Below are 13,869 nucleotides of genomic sequence, written 5' to 3'. Positions count from 1 at the left end.
CCGAAAGGCGAGTATGTACTGTTTGTTTTTTTTGGTAACCAGGGTAAACATCGGGTTACTAAGCGCGGCCCTGCGCTTAGTAACCCGATGTTTACCCTGGTTACCCGGGTGCTGCAGGGGGACTTTGGCATCGTTGAAGACAGTTTCAACGATGCCGAAGTCGTTCCCCTGATCGTTGGTCACTGGAGAGAGCGGTCTGTGTGACAGCTCCCCAGCGACCACACAGCGACTTACCAACGATCACGGCCAGGTCGTATCGCTGGTCGTGATCGTTGGTAAATCGTTATGTGAGACGGGGCCTTTAGCTTTACATAAGATTTAGCCTGCTCCTCTTCATCTGCTTACTGTCACTCAAGGGAAACATTGATTCCTGAGTATGAACTGAGAAGCAAGGAAATCGCTAATAAAACACAGCAAGAAAATATCTAATAAAACACAACAAAACCGGTGCTCCGTGCTGGAAAAAGTCTCCGCTCTTCATCCATTTGTCCTATAGTGTTTAGTAAGGCTACTTTCACACTAGCGTCGGGCTCGGCCCGTCGCCGTGCGTCGGGCCGAGGTCCCCGACGCTAGCGTTGTCCCCGCCGCACAACGGGGGCAGCGGATGCATTTTTCCAGCGCATCCGCTGCCCCATTGTGAGGTGCGGGGAGGTGGGGGCGGAGTTCCGGCCGCGCATGCGCGGTCGGAAAAAGCGGACCGTCGGGAGCAAAAAACGTTACATGTAACGTTTTTTGCTCCCGACGGTCCGCCACAGCACGGCGCAACCATCGCAGGACGGTTGCGACGTGTGTCATTGCGTCGCAAATGCGTCGCTAATGTTAGTCAATGCAGAAAAAACGCATCCTGCAAGCACTTTTGCAGGATGCGTTTTTTCGGCAAAACGACGCATTTGCGACGTAATGCAGTTAACGCTAGTGTGAAAGTAGCCTAAGCGGCCATATCCTCACGGGAAGTTATAAGGGTTAAAGTTGACCAGCGATTTCTCATTTTTCCAATGTAATTTACAAAACCATTTTTTAGGGACCACATCCAGCCACAAATGTCACCATGTTGGAAACTAGACCCCTCAGGGGACTTATCTAGATTTATGTTGAGCAAGTTGATGTAGGGGTAAACTACTGTTAGGGCTCAGAAAAAAAAGGATGGACATTTTGGAAACAGACTTTGATGGAGTGGTATGTCAATGTCATGTCAGTGCCCCTGATGTACCTAAACAATGAAAAAACAAAACAAAAGTGACACCATTTTGAAAGCTAGATGCCTCAAGGAAGGTATCTAGAAGTATGGTGAGCACCTTGAACCCTGTTCAGCTTCACAGAAGTTTAAGATTTAGAGCCGTGAAAATAAAAAAATCACATATTCCCACAAAAAAAAATTATTAAAGCTCCAATTTTTTATTTTCACAAGGATAGCAGAAGAAAAAGGACTTAAAAATTTTTGTGACGTTTCTCATGAGTACACAGATACCCCATATGTGGTCGAAAACTGCTTTTGAGGCACAGTGCAAAGCTCAGATGGGAAGAAGCATCATGTTGGAGTTCACATTTTGCTGGACTGGTTTGAGTGTGCCATGTCACATTGGCAGAGCCCCTGAAATGCCATAACAGCAGAACCCCCCCATAAGTGACCTCAGTTTACAAACTACACCTCTCAATGAATTCATCTGGGGGTGCAGTGATCATATTAACACCACAGGTGGGTCACAGAATTTTATACCCTTGGGCAATGAAGAAAAAAATAACTACATTTTTACCACCAAAATTTAGTTTTAGCCCCAGATTTTACATTTTCATACTGAAAAAAGGGTATAAATGGCACCAAAATTTGTCCCACAATTTCAGCTGAATGTAAAAATACCCTATATGTGGCTGTACAGTACTGCTTAGCCATATGACGAGACTCAGGAGGGACAGAGCGCTATTGACAAACAGCGCTCTGTGCCTCCTGTGTCTCGTCGTATGGCTGAGCGGTACTATTATACAGGAGGCATCCTGAAGTGCAGAATTCTCTATAATAGTTTGCGGACCCAATATACAGAGCTTCTAAGTGCAAGAGCAGAATCCCCCCTCAAGTGACCCCATTTTGGAAATGATACCCCTTTGGGAATTTATCTACTGGTGTAGTGACAATTTTGACTCCATGGGTGTTTTCCAGAAAGAAGCCGCAGTGGAAGTTGCTGAGTGTAAATTGCAAACTACCATTGTAATGACCAGTACATTGTAGTGCCCGTACATTGTGCCCAGCTCATGCACCCGTAAATTTGGCAGCCTCTCATTGCTACAGAAATTCCAAACATGTGGACACTAACTGTGCTTTAGGATGTGCTGTGGGGCATTTGGATTTGGGAGCACACAATTTGCTTAATTTCTGTTGAAGGGCAAGGACCATTTCGCTTTTCCAGAGCCTTTGTACTACCAGTAGTGTGGAAGCCCCCCATACATCATTATAAATGGTTAACAGTTCAGAGATTTACACCGAAACTCCGGTGTCAGCACATAGCGCAGGATAAATGTGCACCAAGCCTTACTGCGATCTTTGGGAGGCAGAATGAACAAATGAACAGCAGGTGAAGATTTTATTTTATTATTTTTTACGCCTTTTCTCCTGCAGAATAAGCGATTAGATGACTTTATTCTTCAGGTCAGTGCAATTACAGCGATACAAGATTTATATTGGGTCTATATATTTGGCTGCTAACTAAAAGATGATTTTTTTCCCAAACAATTATTTATGCATCGCCATATTTTGAGAGCTATAATTTTTCCATATTTCGGCTGACAGATCATGTGACAGCTTGTTTTTTGCAGAATGAGTTTACGTTTTTATTGGTGCCATTTTTGGTCTCATAACATTTTTTTAATTGCTTTCTATTATGATTTTTGTGAAGCAGAATAAACAAAAAACAACAATTCAGGAATTCTTTTTTGTTTTTGATGCCATTCTACGTATCTTAAAATTGATAAGGCAACTTCATTATTCAGGTCAGTACAATTACAGCGACACCACATTTAAATCTTTTTTATGTTTTACACCGTAAAAATTATTTTATAGAAAATTAATTTTTGCATCGCTTTATGCTGAGAGCTATATTTTTTTTATTTTTTGGCTGATGGAGCTGTATGGTGCTTGTTTTATTTGCCGGACAAGATGACGTTTTCAGCGATATCAGCTTTATTTACATTTGTGTTTGGCGGTAGATTATAAAACTTTGTTTTGTTTTTATGTTCTTTTACAGTGTTCAACAACGGTGTTGATTAGTGGAACAGTTTTATAGGTTGGGTTGTTATACATGTGTGTATGTATATGTATATGTGTATATATATATATATATAGATATAGAGATATATATATAGATAGATATATATATATATATATATATATATATATATATATATATAGATATAGATATAGATATAGATATAGATATATATGTGTATTTTATGATTTAACCCCTTAGTGACGGGGCCAAATTTTTGAAATCTGACCAGTGTCACTTTATGTAGTAATAACTCTGGAACGCTTCAACAAATCCCAGTGATTTTGAGAATGTTTTTTCGTGACACATTATACTTTATGATAATGGTAAATTTAGATCGATATGTTTTGCGTTTATTTATAAAAAATATCAGAAATTTGAGAAAAATGTTACAAAATTAGCAATTTTCAAACTTTGAATGATTATCCCTTGAATCCAGATAGTCACACCACAACAAACCATTAATAAATAACATTTCCCTCATGTCTGCTTTACATCAGCATCATTTGTAAAATGTTATTTTATTTTGTTAGCATTTTAGGAGGTTTAAAAATGTAGCAGTTATTTTTCATTTTTTCAAGGAAATGTACAAAATGTAATTTTAGGGACTTATCCAGGCTTGAAGTGACTTTAGGGGTCCTATATATTGGGAAACTCCCAAAAGTTTTACTATTTTGAAAACAGCACCCACTGACATATTGAAAACTGCAGTCAGGTAGTTTATTAACCCTTCAGGTGATTTTCAGGAATTAATGCAAAGAGTCATGACGAAAATGAAAATGTGTATTTTTACCACCTAAATGCCACTAACTTCTGAACAGATTACTATAGTCATCAGACTCTTAGGCCATGTGCACACGTTCAGTATTTTTCGCGTTTTTTTCCGCGTTTTTTCGCTATAAAAACGTGATAAAAACGCGAAAAAAACGCTAACATATGCCTCCCATTATTTTCAGTGTATTCCGCATTTTTTGTGCAAATGTAGCCTTTTTTTCCGCGAAAAAATCGCATCGCGGAAAAAAAAGCAACATGTTCATTAAAATGCGGAATTGCAGGGGATTCCGCACACCTAGGAGTCCATTGATCTGCTTACTTCCCGCACGGGGCTGTGCCCACGATGCGGGAAGTAAGCAGATTATGTGCGGTTGGTACCCAGGGTGGAGGAGAGGAGACTCTCCTCCACAGACTGGGCACCATATAATTGGTAAAAAAAAAAAGAATTAAAATAAAAAATAGTCCTATACTCACCCTCTGATGGCCCCGGAGTGTTCCCGCCTCTGTGCTGCACGCTGGCTTCGGTTCCTGTAGCTGGTGTGCGGTGAAGGACCTTGCCGAATGACGTCACTGTCCTGTGATTGGTCGAGACCGCTCACGTGACCGTGACGTCATGGAAGGCCCTGCGCGCACACATCAGCTATAGGAATGGACGCCGGTGAGGAGATCTGATGTCTGCGGGTGAGTATAAGCATTTTTTTTATTTTTTTTTATTATTTTTAAACGTTCTATCTTTTACTATAGATGCTGCAAAAGCAGCATCTATAGTAACAAGTTGGTCACACTTGTCAAACGCTATGTTTGACAAGTGTGACCAACTTGTCAGTCAGTTTTCCAAGCGATGCTACAGATCGCTTGGAAAACTTTAGCATTCTGCAAGCTAATTACGCTTGCAGAATGCTAAAAAAACGGAAAAAAAACGGAAAAAAAACGCAAAAAAAAAAATGCGGATTTCTTGCAGAAAATTTCCGGTTTTCTTCAGGAAATTTCTGCAAGAAATCCTCAACGTGTGCACATACCCTTAGGCTGCTATTTGGTCGTGAATTGCCATGGCAAACATCAGGACCACACAATCATGATCTGAGGGCACCAATTGGGATAAAGAGGGAGCCCCGACACTCTGTTAACCATTTATAATGATGCAGTCACTATTGACAGCAGCATCTAAGGGGTTAAACAGATTTGGATTGTGCAAGTGCGGCGCCCCAGGGTCCTGGTCGTTGCGGTGGTATTGCTTTCCTCTCGGGGAGAGTGGTGCTACATTTGGAGGCAAAGAAGGATAACTGCGTCCAGGTATCACAAACATGCAACACATTTGACACTCCAGGCCACCAGGGGGAGCTCCTGCTCCTATTTATTAGGTCACTCCCCACATTGGTAAAACTGGTCGCCTGTAGGGAAAGTTAGTCAGTCGCTGGCTGAGCTCCGCTCAGTTTGTTGGTCCCTGACAGGGGTGGGATCCTGTCAGAGAACGAAGGAGGACACAGAGCTGTGCATGCCCTCAGAGCTACAGCTCCTAGAAAGAGACACACAGAAGGCAGAACTGTATTGCAGCGAGCGTGAAGGAAGTCGTAGCAAAGGAGAGGATACCAGAAGAGGACCAGCCCTACACAGGCTGCCTCCTTTTGAGGCGCAGAAGCCCGGTAGCTGGAACACCGAGGGAGCAACGACCTTTATGCCTTGCTCCAGAGACAGCTAATTTCACGATACCTGTCTGCCCTACACCCAGGAGGCACGGTGGCAAACTTTGCAGGCCGGGGCGTGCTAGAGTCCCTATAAACAGCCTCTAGCCACCAGTCATACGGGTTTGTAAGGGCAGTAAAGAACTACAACACTGCAGCACAAGGGAAGGCTACTGATTTCCACCTGGACAAGGGACTCTGGACTTGCCTCCAAACCGGCCGGACTCTGCCTACCCTATGGTCTGGTGCTCTGGACTGTGGATGCTGAAGCCTTCAGTAAAAGGTAAAGAGACTGCAACCTTGTGTCCTCGTTCTTCTCTGTGCCTTTCACCATCCTACCATCTATACACCGGGAAGCCCTGGCGATATACTTCACCTGTGGGAAGGTATACCATCTCGCTGCCATAACATCACCCCAGCGGACCCCTTAAAGCAGCGTCGGTCACCCTGACCGAATACCACAGGCGGCGTCATGAAGACAAACTTTATCCCTTTAAAGACCTTTCCCTTGTACACGCACGTCCCAGGGCCATGGACCGGGTCAGCCACTGTGACATCCCCCTGTGACCCACAGGACCTGGTACCGAATACCCCATGGCCTCATGGGGGCGCTCCACAAACACTGATCGTGGCTGATGCAGCAAATTGTCAGCTAGAGTGTGCAGCCGGCAGCTGCTGGATTGTCACCTGTATAGGAATGCTATTCTCTTATATCTCAGGTCAGTTAAAAGACGTATTGGCGGTCATTATTTTTACAACTATTTTCCCTTTGTTTTTCCCTTCTTTACTTAGTCCCAGTATGGAACTTTCACTTTTTGCAGTCTGAGGCTATGTGCACACGTTGCGGATTTGTGTGTGGATTTTTCCGCACAGAATCCGCATCACTTGGCAGAAAACGCAGGCAAAAAGGGTTGCGGATTTAATGCGGAATTGATGCAGATTGTCTTGCGTTTTTTGATGTGCGGATTTGCCTTACTCAGGCCCCCTACACATGTTCAGGAATTCATGCAGAAAATTCCTGTGAAAATCCGGACATTTCTGACGGATTTCCACATGAAAACCGCATGTGTTTTTTAGCGCGTTTTTTTGTGCGGTTTTGACACGGTTTTGACGCGGTTTTTCCCGGACATTTCCCAATGCATTAGACAGTGGGAAAACCGCGAAAAAAAACGCAAAATTAATGAGCATGTTCATTATTTTTCCGCAATGCGTTTTTCATGCGGAAAAACGCACATCATGTGCACAGAAATTGCGGATTTCATTAAAAATGATGGGATGCTTAATGTATGCAGATTATTTGCGGTTTTATAGCGTTTTTATAGCGCAAAAAACGCTAAAAAACCGCAAATCTGCAACGTGTGCACATAGCCTCAATGTATAGTCAATGGGTGCATTTCTGCACAAAGAATTGACATGCTGCGGAAAATAAACCGCTGCATTTCTGCGCGGAATTTTCCGCAGAATGTGCACAGCGTTTTTTGTTTTCCATGGGTTTACATGGTACTGTACACCGCATGGAAAACTGCTGCGGATCCGCAGGCCCAAATCCCCTGCGGATCCACAGCCAAATCCACAATGTGTGCACATAGCCTGATTGTAGTTATAAGGAGTATTGTTACACCTTATAGCCTATCAGCCATGCAGACACAAGTTAGTTAGATGATGCATTGCTCACATCGGGTCACCATGGCAATGGTTGGGACCCCACAATGACGTCGCTGGGTCTCCAATAAAAGGACAGAGGGGCTTTTTTCCCCAATGCCTGCTCTTTACATGCCGTGATTTAAGGGGTTTAAGTGCCGGGAGTGGTGCGGACACCGCTCCTGGCGCTGAGTGAGGGTATCAACTATCAGAATCAGCTGACACCTGGTGGTGAGAGCAAAATCGCATAGATGTATCCATACATCCAAAGTCAGTAATTTTCAGGCAACCTGGACGTATGAATACATCTAAGGTCGTAAAGGGGTATTCTTAAGTTCTTAAATTACTTTAGTTAGTTATAGATCATGAAAATAAGCAAGTTTGCAATTTACTTTCTTTTTCTATCTGCTATCATTTTCCTTCAATGATAGCTTTTATCTTTTATAGTGTACAGCTAGTTTCCATGGAACGTGACCAGTACATTCTAGGAGATGAGGTAGCTGTTATCATCCAAATAAACTTTGTTCAGCTCACTGATTTGTCTACATCAGTTGTATGCTTCCTTCCCTTTCAGCTTCAGCAACCAGATTATTGTGTGGCTAATACAAAGCAGTCTAAAGGGTGAGGTCATTGGAAAGACAGTTGATGCCCTTTAGTGTGACCCACCCTACAGTCAGCCGTGATCGTATAGTGGTTAGTACTCTGCGTTGTGGCCGCAGCAACCCCGGTTCGAATCCGGGTCACGGCACATTTTTTTTTTATTTTCTTCTTATATATTTTTTCTTCTCTAAAATGTAGATAAATCGGAAGTAACACTCTTGGAAAAACTAATGTTCATGAAAATGTGGCGGAACAATGTACAATTGATTTTGTTTTTTACACAGTGACCATTTGTGTTAATGGCACAGTGTTTTTTAAATAATTTTTATTTTCGCTTCATTTAGATTCAATCAGAAAATTATCATCGCAACGGTGCTAATATAACCCAAGAAAATATGATTATAATTTGGTGTTATCTAGTGGTCAAAATATAGAGAACCGGAAACAACATGGAGCTAAAATGTCACTAAAAGAGTTATTAGGGAGGATGAAAACCCACTTAAATAAAAATGCAAGTTTGCCCCGTGTGAGGATCGAACTCACGACCTTCAGATTATGAGACTGACGCGCTACCTACTGCGCTAACGAGGCAGTTGTGCTTTGGTAATCTGACCTCAAATGGCCGATGTGGTGGTGGGGGAGGCAGGTGGTATTGTTAAGGGGGATTATCAGAGGCGGGGGTGGGTCATCATGTTTTTTAGCCCCTTCAATCCAAGGTCATTTTCATTTTTTCATGTTTCCTTGTTTTCTTCCCAGAGCTATAAGTTTTTAATCATCCTTTGATAGAAGATACAAAGGTGATGATGGATTTACATTTCAAAAACCTATATTCTCATACTTGCAGTTTTGGGGTGGTTGTTTTTACTGACAGATTACCCTTAAAGAGATTCTCCAAGAATGTAATAAAATGACCCCAATCATGAAATTCAAATTGGCAGCCCATCCTAGCCACGTTTCATGATAGGTTGCATTCTGAAGAAGCACAGCTCCCAAAACCTGGGTCTCTTACTCATAAATGAACTGTATTGTAAGCACACATACCAATCTGCCAGAGAACGTCTGTGACATGAGACAAAAATAAATTGTCTTCTTGGTTGACTGAGTACGGAGGACTTGAGGTTGGAGAAAAAAACCTTTGTGCTTAGTCAACTGAGGAGAATATTCATTTCTTCTCCGGTAACAGTCTTTCTCTGGCATCTCACCAGTATGTGTGCATATGATCCTGCGCTTCTGTCAGTTGAGACACAGGTCCCAGGAGTTTTGTTTCTTGACACTGCAATCTGACACGAGGTTAGGATGGACTGCAGTTTGAACTACTTGAAGGGGACCATTTTATTTCATTCTTGAAGAACCTCTTTAAACATATCTTCTTGGAAGTAAATAAGTATTACAGTGCTGAGAAAATCAACTTTGAATCTTTATGTAAATGAAAATGCAAATGAACTAAGGGTGGTGCGATTTCGGACCAGTGCATCAATCCTCCTTATTGTTCCTTGTCACTTCATCCATGTTCCTTGTTTCTTCAGTTCCGCTATGTGTGGTGCAGAACATGTCTCAGCAATGAAGAGTAGATTTGATTTACATTTGCCTTTTACCAAGGTACTCAACCATGTGATTAGTTTTGTGATACAATATCTCCTGACAGGTTCCCTTTAGTGGGGTGTTCTGGGGCTGTCACATTGATGGCCCATCCTTAACCCCTTCACCCCCAAGGGTGGTTTGCACGTTAATGACCGGGCCAATTTTTACAATTCTGACCACTGTCCCTTTATGAGGTTATAACTCTGGAACGCTTCAACGGATCCCAGTGATTCTGACGTTGTTTTCTCATGACATATTGTACTTCATGATAGTGGTAAAAATTCTGTGATAGTACCTGCGTTTATTTGTGAAAAAAATGGACATTTGGCGAAAATTTTGAAAATTTCGCAATTTTCCAACTTTGAATTTTTATGCAATTAAATCACAGAGATATGTCACACAAAATACTTAATAAGTAACATTTCCCACATGTCTACTTTACAGCAGCACAATTTTGGAACCAAAATTTTTTTTTGTTAGGGAGTTATAAGGGTTAAAAGTTGACCAGCAATTTCTCATTTTTACAACACCATTTTTTTTTAGGGACCACATCTCATTTGAAGTCATTTTGAGGGGTCTATATGATAGAAAATACCCAAGTGTGACACCATTCTAAAAACTGCACCCCTCAAGGTGCTCAAAACCATATTCAAGAAGTTTATTAACCCTTCTGGTGCTTCACAGGAATTTTTGGAATGTTTAAATAAAAATGAACATTTAACTTTTTTTCACAAAAAATTTACTTCAGCTCCAATTTGTTTTATTTTACCAAGGGTAACAGGAGAAAATGGACACCAAAAGTTGTTGTACAATTTGTCCTGAGTACGCTGATACCCCATATGTGGGGGTAAACCACTGTTTGGGCGCATGGGAGACCTCGGAAGGGAAGGGCGCCGTTTGACTTTTCAATGCAAAATTGACAGGAATTGAGATGGGACGCCATGTTGCGTTTGGAGAGCCACTGATGTGCCTAAACATTGAAACCCCCCACAAGTTACACCATTTTGGAAAGTAGACCCCCTAAGGAACTTATCTAGATGTGATTTGAGCGCTTTGACCCACCAAGGGCTTCACAGAAGTTTATAATGCAGAGCCGTAAAAATAAAACAAAAATGTTTTCCCACAAAAATTATTTTTTTTAGCCCCCAGTTTTGTATTTTCCCGAGGGTAGCAGGAGAAATTGGACCCCAAAATTTGTTGTCCATGTTGTCCTGAGTGCGATGATACACCATATGTGGGGAGAACCACCGTTTGGATGCATGGAAGGGCTCGGAAGGGAAGGAGCGCCATTTGAAATGCAGACTTAGATGGAATGGTCTGCAGGCGTCACATTGCGTTTGCAGAGCCCCTAATGTACCTAAACAGTAGAAGCCCCGCACAAGTGACCCCATTTTGGAAACTAGACCCCCCAAGGAACTTATCTAGATGTGTTGTAAGAACTTTGAACCCCCAAGTGTTTCACTACAGTTTATAACGCAGAGCCGTGAAAATAAAAAATCTTTTTTTTTCCCCACAAAAATTATTTTTTAGCCCCCAGTTTTGTATGTTCCCAGGGGTAACAGGAGAAATTGGACACCAAAGGTTGTTGTCCTATTTGTCCTGAGTACGCTGATACCCCATATGTTGGGGTAAACCCCTGTTTGGGCACACGGGAGAGCTCGGAAGGGAAGGAGCACTGTTTTACTTTTTCAACGCAGAATTGGCTGGAATTGAGATCGGACGCCATGTCGCGTTTGGAGAGCCCCTGATGTGCCGAAACAGTGGAAAACCCCCAATTATAACTGAAACCCTAATCCAAACACACCCCTAACCCTAATCCCAACCCTATTCCCAACCGTAAATGTAATCTAAACCCTAACCGTAACTTTAGCCCCAACCCTAACCCTAACTTTAGCCCCAACCCTAACTGTAGCCTTAACCCTAGCCCCAACCCTTGCCCTAGCCCTAACCCTAGCCCCAACCCTAGCCCTAATCCTAGCCCTAACCCTAGACCTAGCCCTAACCTTAGCCCTAGCCCTAACCCTAGCCCCAACCCTAACCCTAGCCCCAACCCTAGCCCTAACCCTAGCCCTAGACCTAACCCTAGCCCCAACCCTAACCCTAGCCCTAATGGGAAAATGGAAATATATACATTTTTTTTTATTTTTCCCTAACTAAGGGGGTGATGAAGGGGGTTTGATTTACTTTTATAGCGAGTTTTTTAGCGGATTTTTATGATTGGCAGCCGTCACACACTGAAAGATGCTTTTTATTGCAAAAAATATTTTTTGCGTTACCACATTTTGAGAGCTATACATTTTCCATATTTTGGTCCACAGGGTCATGTGAGGTCTTGTTTTTTGCGGGACGAGTTGACGTTTTTATTGGTAACATTTTTGGGCACGTCACATTTTTTTGATCGCTTTTTATTCCGATTTTTGTGAGGCAGAATGACCAAAAACCAGCTATTCATGAATTTCTTTTGGGGGAGGCGTTTATACCGTTCCGCGTTTGGTAAAATTGATAAAGCAGTTTTATTCTTCGGGTCAGTACGATTACAGCGATACCTCATTTATATTATTTTTTTATGTTTTGGCGCTTTTATACGATAAAAACTATTTTATGGAAAAAATAATTATTTTTGCATCGCTTTATTCTCAGGACTATAACTTTTTAATTTTTTTGCTGATGATGCTGTATGGCGGCTCGTTATTTGCGGGACAAGATGATGCTTTCAGCGGTACCATGGTTATTTATATCTGTCTTTTTGATCGCGTGTTATTCCACTTTTTGTTCGGCGGTATGATAATAAAGCGTTGTTTTTTGCCTCGTGTTTTTTTTTTTTTTTCTTACGGTGTTTACTGAAGGGGTTAACTAGTGGGCCAGTTTTATAGGTCGGGTCGTTAGGGACGCGGTGATACTAAATATGTGTACTTTTATTGTTTTTTTTTTATTATTTAGATAAAGAAATGTATTTATGGGAATAATATTTTTTTTTTTTTTTCATTATTTTGGAATATTTTTTTTTTTATTTTTTTTTACACATTTGGAAATTTTTTTTTTTACTTTGCCCCGGGGGGACAATACAGATCGGTGATCTGCCAGTTTGCATAGCACTCTGACAGATCACCGATCTGAGAGAAGTGCAGGCTGCTTCACAGTGCCTCCTCTGAGCAGGCTTCTGTGAAGCCACCTCCCTCCCTGCAGGACCCGGATCCGCGGCCATCTTGGATCCGGGTCTGGAGCAGGCAGGGAGGGAGGTAAGACCCTCACAGCAACGCGATCACATCGCATTGCTGCGGGGGGCTCAGGGAAGCCCGCAGGGAGCCCCCTCCCTGCGCGATGCTTCCCTGCACCGCCGGCACATCGCGATCATGTTTGATCGCGGTGTGCCGGGGGTTAATGTGCCGGGAGCGGTCCGTGACCGCTCCTGGCACATAGTGCCGGATGTCAGCTGCGATAGGCAGCTGACACCCGGCCGCGATCGGCCGCGCTCCCCCCGTGAGCGCCGCCGATCGCGCTGGACGTACTATCCCATCCGTGGTCATGGGGGCCCACCCCATCTCGACGGAATAGTACGTCCGATGTCAGAAAGGGGTTAAAGAAAATCTGTCACCTCATTTTTCGGATATAAGCTGCGGCCACCGCCATTAGAGTCTTGTCTACAGCATTCTGTAATGTTGTAGATAAGCCCCCGATGTAACCTGAAAGATAAGAAAATCAAGTTATATTATACTCACCTGCGGGGGCGGTCCGGTCCGATGCGCGTCGCAGGTCTGGGGACGGCGCCTCCCATCTTCATACGATGATGTCATCTTCCTTGCTTCTGTCACGGCTCCTGCGCAGGCATACTGATTTTCCCTATAGAGGCAAGAGGAAAGTTCTGCAGTGCGCAGGTGCTGGGCCTCTCTGACCTTTCCCGGCGCCTGCGCACTGCAGTACTTTGCTCTGTCCTCAACAAGGTAGACAAAGTACACCTGCGCCGCAGCCGCGGCAGGAAGACAAGAAGTGGACGTGATCATATGAAGATAGGAGGCGCCGGACCCGGACCGCGACACCCATCGGACCGGACCGCAGAAGGACCACCCCTGGGTGAGTATAATATAACCTGGTTTTCTTACCTTTCAGGTTACATCGGTGGCTTATCTACAGCATTACAGAATGCTGTAGATAAGCCCCTGATGCCGATGGCCTTATCTAATATGCGATTTTTGGGGTGACCGATTCCCTTTAACAGTGGAGACAATCCAGATAGGAAAGCTCCAGGAGTTTCAACTGAACACATTAACCCTTGCACTGCCAGCAAGGAAAAACTTGCACTGTTTAATAAATGGTAAAGTACTTCTAACCAGTGC

General features: G+C 43.1%; 2 non-coding genes across 2 annotated transcripts; one reads left to right on the top strand and one right to left on the bottom strand.

Moving 5' to 3' along the window:
* The first annotated feature begins 8,030 nt into the window (after positions 1-8,030).
* Positions 8,031-8,102, top strand: TRNAH-GUG (transfer RNA histidin (anticodon GUG)). Its single transcript has one exon. It is a non-coding gene; the product is annotated as a tRNA-His (tRNA).
* Positions 8,103-8,472: 370 nt separating this feature from the next.
* TRNAM-CAU (transfer RNA methionine (anticodon CAU)) lies at positions 8,473-8,545 on the bottom strand. The gene has a single exon. It is a non-coding gene; the product is annotated as a tRNA-Met (tRNA).
* Between the last annotated feature and the right edge of the window lie 5,324 nt (positions 8,546-13,869).

Source organism: Ranitomeya variabilis, chromosome 5, assembly GCF_051348905.1.
Source record: "Ranitomeya variabilis isolate aRanVar5 chromosome 5, aRanVar5.hap1, whole genome shotgun sequence".
NCBI lineage: Eukaryota > Metazoa > Chordata > Amphibia > Anura > Dendrobatidae > Ranitomeya > Ranitomeya variabilis.
Note: the sequence above shows the minus strand (reverse complement) of the source record. Positions and strands in the feature narration are given on the sequence as shown.